Source organism: Periplaneta americana, chromosome 16, assembly GCF_040183065.1.
Source record: "Periplaneta americana isolate PAMFEO1 chromosome 16, P.americana_PAMFEO1_priV1, whole genome shotgun sequence".
In the NCBI taxonomy this organism is placed as follows: Eukaryota; Metazoa; Arthropoda; class Insecta; order Blattodea; family Blattidae; genus Periplaneta; species Periplaneta americana.
The window spans coordinates 74775277-74782105 of record NC_091132.1 but is presented as its reverse complement, the minus strand read 5'-3'; the positions used below and the strand labels follow the sequence as shown (position 1 = coordinate 74782105).

Sequence of the window (6829 nt, the reverse complement as noted above, 5' to 3'; positions counted from 1 at the left end):
TTGTTGTTTTAGTGGCGGCGGTGTTGGTAGTAGTAGTTGTTTTAGTGGCGGCGGTGTTGGTAGTAGTAGTTGTTTTAGTGGCGGCGGTAATAGTAGTAGTTGTTTTAGTGGCGGCGGTGTTGGTAGTAGTAGTTGTTTTAGTGGCGGCGGTATTAGTAGTAGTTGTTTTAGTGGCGGCGGTATTAGTAGTAGTTGTTTTAGTGGCAGCGGTATTAGTACTAGTTGTTGTTTTAGTGGCGGCGGTGGTGGTAATAGTTGTTGTTTTAGTGGTGGCGGTATTAGTAGTAGTTGTTGTTTTAGTGGCGGCGGTGTTGGTAGTAGTAGTTGTTGTTTTAGTGGCGGCGGTGTTGGTAGTAGTTGTTGTTTTAGTGGCGGCGGTGTTTGTAGCAGTAGTTGTTGTTTTAGTGGCGGCGGTGTTTGTAGTAGTAGTTGTTGTTTTAGTGGCGGCGGTGTTGGTAGTAGTAGTTGTTGTTTTAGTGGCGGCGGTGTTGGTAGTAGTAGTTGTTGTTGTTTTAGTGGCGGCGGTGTTGGTAGTAGTTGTTTTAGTGGCGGCGGTGTTGGTAGTAGTAGTTGTTGTTTTAATGGTGGTGGTAGTATTAGTAGTAGTAGTAGTAGTAGTAGTAGTAGTAGTAGTAGTAGTAGTAGTAGTAGTAGTAGTAGTAGTAGTAGTAGTAGTAGTAGTAGTTTAGTGGCGGTGGTATAGGAGGAGTAGAATTGGTGGTAGTGGTGATGGTGGTATTAATTGGAACAGGATAATTATGAAGTATGACGTTACACATTATTGACCTGGAGTTCACCGATACTTTTTCCGTTATGTCAACCCTAGGAATGTGAATGGAATTTGAGGTACGAAAATACTTTATACCAATTATGAAATAGTAACTCGGCCGGACAAGGTGAAATAGGACGCATTACTTTCCTGCACACCGGGTAATTCAAAAGTCCGGTGACATAGACAAACTCCATTATTAGTGCAGACAGCAAAAACTGGGAAAAGCGGAAAGTTGTTGGGAATAGCCTATGTATAGTTTTGAATCTAATGTGCTTGAACTTTCAACATAGAATATACCGTTGAGATTGTACTTTTACTCTCGTAGGAGCCTCAGTGAGAACGGAAAATGCTCTGTTGCCACATGTTTCGTCCTTAAAGAGGGCATTTATGTTATCGCAGTCAATATAATCACTCTATATTAGGCTTAAAGATACATTATGTTATTACTTGAAGTTAAGTGATATTTTCCGTGCCCAAATATTTGTGATAAATTTTAAGTTGTAAAAACAATAATTTTTGCAATGTGGCAAAGCTGCGAAGTCTTTCCTTCCCTTATAAACAGGCTTCGAGACTTCGGACCCAATAGAGCAGTTCAGTGGGAAATCCGCATAACGGCATACTGAGTATAGTGGTGATGCGTACAGTGGTTGGGGGTACTGTAGAATGAATGCCAACAAATACGCAAAGGAAAACGCTCTGGATTTGAAGGTTCTGACGAATAATTTGGTTTTTATACAAGCTGTGTCTGAAACTATTACACGGTTAGAAAAGTCAGAGCAAGAGATGCCGGAAGCCCTCAAATTAATTTAGAAAATGATGCAGAGAATTAATGAGACATCAAGTACACCGGTTACTGAACGTGTAAAACAGAAGTGGAAATAAATTTTTGTAAAAATAACGGATATGGAACATTGTGTAACATAAACAGCAAATTAGTGGACTTAGTCACCCGAGAATAAAGGACTGTCTCTTAGGGTGCTATATTAATAGACATTTAAATAGAGCCATTATTATTATTATTATTATCATTATTATTATTATTATTATTGTTATTATTTCGCTAGCCCGCGCTACGAGCGTGCTAAACAGGATTCATATCATATCATATCGCTGACACTGGTTTATCAATACGATCTTCCACCGAAAGCCCGCGCTAAAAATGTCTATGAATACGGCCCTATGAGACTGCAATGATGTTAGGTTTTTTCGTTTTGCTCCTATCACGTCATGCGATGTAGAGCGCAGCTTTTTGCAGTACAACTGTGTTTGGCAGATAATCGAAAAAGATTTACGTTTGAGACACTGAATATGTATCTCGTAGTGGGTACGTTGCAATTCGGTACTGTAACTGCACTTCCTAAAGACGACCAATAGGATAAATGAAAAAATTAAAATTGCTACGTGCTTATTTCCACCATTAACACTGTGTATAATTAAACACAAATGCTTATAAAAGACAGGAGAATAAATGCGTTTCACATTCTTTTGACATTACCATTGTGTAATGTATATTTACTTTCAGAATGTGCATATGTGTGTTTCCCCACACTACCGTACTCTACTCTAAATTTATTTATTTATTTTTATTTTATTTAAATTTAAATATATACAGAATAAAGAATATAATAACAATGTTGTTACCTCAACACATCTCTATCTACCTGCAGCGAGTCACCAACCTATAGTACAAGCACAGTAAACTTATTGTATCGGGTCCAAAGTCTCGAAGCCTGCTTATAAACTTCAGAACAGCTCGCCGCGTTTTGCTACTCAGTTTTGGCATCAAACGGATATAAAACTAACATTTACAACCATAAACAGAGACTAACACATTTGACATTATAAAATAATGAATAGTTTACCTCACCAGACAGGTTACAATCACTCCTTGCCGTTGTATACTTTTAATATGGCACTGCTTCGTTCAAATGAGATGTTCATTCTTCTCTCCCGAGTGCCTAAGATTGAGGAGTTATTTTACAATTCTTTTGGTTGCATTAACTCTGAAATCATACTTTTATAGACAAAGCACTGCCGTATTGTTTGTAGACTTATTCTACAGTAAGGTCCGAAAATTTATTACATATTTATTAAAGAAATTAGTGACTTGCGTTTCTCAAAATTATTTAAGATGTCCCTACTTTTCGTTCTTTCAGTCGATAATTAGGTATGCCTTAATTTTTTGTGGAAATGGTAGCAAAATTGAATGTCTTGATTTTGCAAAAGAAACCCATTAGAATTCTTTGTCAATCAAACTATCTTGAACATTGTCGATCTCTTTTCAAACAATTACAGATATTAACTGTCATATATATATATATATATATATATATATATATATATGACCTAGTCCTTTACACTCGACAAAATATAGGCAATTACTCATTAATAGCCAATACACATGATCATGAAATTAGAAATAGTGAACAAATTAATATTCCTTACTCTAGATTACATAAAACTAGTACAAATTTTTCTGTCATGGGGATGAAATTATATAATAAGCTTCCCAATCAATATTATAAGTTACCAACCAATAGTTTCAAAGCTAGATTTCATAATTGGTTTTTAATTAATACTTTCTGCTCTAAAGATGAGTTTCTTAACATAAATTCATACGAAATTGTTTTTAATAAATAAAGTTATTTACATTTAGTTACAAATATTACATTAAGAGTGAAGTGTTTTCATTAATTTTAGAGTTTCAAAATGTTTTGTGTTTTCATTCTAATTACTGTTTTCAATTATATATGTATTTTCAAATGTATGTTTTTTTTTTCCTCCCATCTGTATTGTGACGAAGCCTATCACTGTATGTTTAATGGCTTAATAAATTGAATTGAATTACAGTCACAAACAAAATTAAATCATGTTCCGAATCCAATGTCCATGATCCTCCTAACACATACTGAGATATTTTTAGGAGGCGGCAGTGATTGTTTTCTCTCTCTTTGCGAAACAATTGAAAATCAACTGGCTTTACACACGATGCACGAATGTTTTCGTATTGTATGTATTGTTCCAAAGATCTGAATTTAGAGTAAATGTTTAGATCCTAATCATAATATTGACATATTTTTTTAAGAAACACAGAAATAATTTTTTGTCGAGTTATTCTAAGAAAACCTTAAAATGTGGTGCAAAGTTGTCCACTTTTACGGTAGCCTACGCCCTAGTGTACAAGCCGACTGGGAGGGAACACGCATGTACTCGCAGTTAGTTCGCAGAGTCACCGGGTCTTGGACGGGTAATATACAGTAGTTATCCTACTGATGCAATAATTTTTTTCATTTTAGTATGTTATTTTACGACGCTTTATCAACATCTTAGGTTATTTAGCGTCTGAATGAGATGAAGGCGATAATGCCGGTGAAATGAGTCCGGGGTCCAACACCGAAAGTTATCCAGCATTTGCTCATATTGGGTTGAGGGAAAACCCCGGAAAAAACCTCAACCAGGTAACTTGCCCCGACCGGGAATTGAACCCGGGCCACCTGGTTTCGCGGCCAGACGCGCTGACCGTTACTCCACAGGTGTGGACTTGATGCAATAATAATAGTAATGAATTATGGGAAATTGTTTTGAAGTAAGGAATTGATATTATAAAAGAAAATTATGTAAATTTCAATAATTATCGAGTAAAATAAAATAAATTTGTCAGCATTTTTACGTATCCAGTCAGTGGGATGCATACCTCTTGAGAGAACAGCGGGTACATAGATTGAATACCAGTCATTAGACTACCAGAATGGATTTTCTTCAATCCATTGGTACAGTCCTTTTCAGTGTAATATACACAAAGAGTGTTTAATAATTCAACAAATTTTTAGTTAATACACAAAGACATTAGAAAACAATAAAATATATAAATTTTTATGTAAAATCGTGTGAAATATATAACAGTATTGAAATGTAAAAATTTGTAAAATGAAAAATCAAATATAATAATCATGATGTAGTCATTCGTTGATCTAAATGAGGGGTTGGAAAGCAATGGTGGATCATTAATGTTTAAGTGAGGGGGTTTGGACTTTTTCCATTGCTGGTTGTCACAATCAAAAATTAAGACACAACGTTTCGAAGAGTGGTTCTCCCTTCGTCTTCAGGTGGAAGTCATACAGAATAGCTGTACGTAACGATCCCAACAGTAATTACCTGAAGACGAAGGGAGAATCACCCTTCGAAACGTTATGTCTTAATTTTTTATTGTGACAACCAGCAATGGAAAAAGTCCAAACCCCTCACCTAAACATATAGTCATTCGTTGACATTCATATTTTCTGAGCATCTAAATGGTGAGGAATAGAATAATATGTATTTACATAGAAATCTCAGCACTATTCATGATCCTCCTCACATGTATTGGAACACATATTCAGGAGCCGTGAGGATTATGTTTTCTCTCTCATTGGCGAAAAAAAACATTAAATATCAACTGGCTACTAAACCTATTGACATGTAACACATGTACAGGGACATCATTTTATTTTTACTTCAATTTTTATTGTACCTGAGTTTTTGAATGTAGGCCTACTTCACTCCCACCTCCTCTACTAATGAAGTTCCAAATTTCCTCCACACAGAACCAAGGCCGCATATAGTAAGCAGTCTGAGTTAGTGAGTATAGTACGTTCCAGAAATATGTTCGCGTTTTCCAGTGACGAAAATTTTCAATATTGAATCATATTTTCTCACAGGTACGTCCCTAAGTCGCATCCCGACTTCCCCCACCTGCTTTTGCTCATCCCACTGTGAAGGTTAGTGGCTGGGCTGTCTTAGCTCTTTTCTGAAAACATTAATTTCTGTTATCAATTGGACATCTACATAATATTATATAACTGTTTAAAACAACTTAAATAACAGGGCCTCGTTAAGTAACTCTGACGTGATTTCCACCCTTTCTATGATCCTGCGACATAACTACTTGGACAGACAGTAGATAGCATGTCTAAGTAATTTTATCTGTGCGGGTCGGGCAGAAGTGAAGATTGAATTTACAGTACGTAAGGGACTCTTTTATAGAGTAGGTACAGAATTATTTCAACATCAGTTACCAGTACGAAGGACGAAACTGGTAATTGAAATTAGGTACAATAGTCTATAGTGCGATAATATGCAAAGAAGAACTTAAGCCTGTATCGAAATGAACGGCCATCATTTTCAAAAATGTGTTTAAATATCCACATTATGATTATTTTTCATTTTAACTTAATTCTCTATATTGTACGCTAATGTGCTGTAGACAGTATAATATACACTGCATAATGAATATGTTCGCAAGGTTAACTCAGTTCGCGAGTAAAAACACTTATTGTTAATACGGTACTGTATTTTGATTAAACAAAGACCTAATGAAAATTATCAAACTCAAAATTGCGATATTTCCTAGTTTACGTAAATTGATTAACTACTTTTCTTCCCTCCTACACCAAAGTGATTTGTTTATATTTTACGCCAGTATCATCGAACTCCAATCATGGAAGGGGGTAGCAAACGATGTTTCCGTTAATCCAAAGGTATAGCCAGATTAATATTAAAAATGTTAGTAAAAATAAAATGATGTCCCTGTATAAAATTATCCTCTAATATTCATTTCAAATAATTTATATCTAGTGATTTTTATGCAACTGGGCCTTGGAGGATGAGAAAAATTATTATTATTATTATTATTATTATTATTATTATTATTATTATTATTATTAATGTAAGTAATTACTTACGTTTCGGTACCCTTGTGGACAGAATGGGATGTGGAACTCGACTGATATTACTTTGAAAATCTTACTACAGTGAATCTCAACTAGATCGCCTTGACAGTTCTCCCGCATAAGCCAATTAGAAAATGATTATATGTTTACTGCGTGGCCGGTTCGTGTAAGAAGCAAGAGAGTGACGTAATTCTTTTTGTAGTTCACTCGGCTTTCCTTTAATTATTACACAGCTACATAAACCGATCCAACTTGTCAGGTGAAAGACGACCACAGTCTTAGCCCGCTCTATAGCCTCGGCGCTTTCAATCCAAGGCGGTTCGTGGTTCTGTTCTCCGCGGATCTGGGT

General features: G+C 35.6%; 1 protein-coding gene across 2 annotated transcripts in view; it reads right to left on the bottom strand.

Annotated features, from left to right (window-relative positions):
- LOC138716444 (androgen-dependent TFPI-regulating protein-like) overlaps positions 1-6620 on the bottom strand; it is a 30594-nt gene extending 23974 nt beyond the window's left edge. Inside the window, exons 1-2 of one of the 2 annotated variants that reach the window (XM_069849542.1) lie at positions 6493-6620; positions 2635-2730 (exon numbers count right to left, since the gene is read on the bottom strand). The gene's annotated coding sequence lies outside the window, so the exon portion shown is untranslated. The remainder of the gene's footprint in view (positions 1-2634; positions 2731-6492) is intronic. The other variant, XM_069849543.1, reaches the window with a different exon arrangement.
- Between the last annotated feature and the right edge of the window lie 209 nt (positions 6621-6829).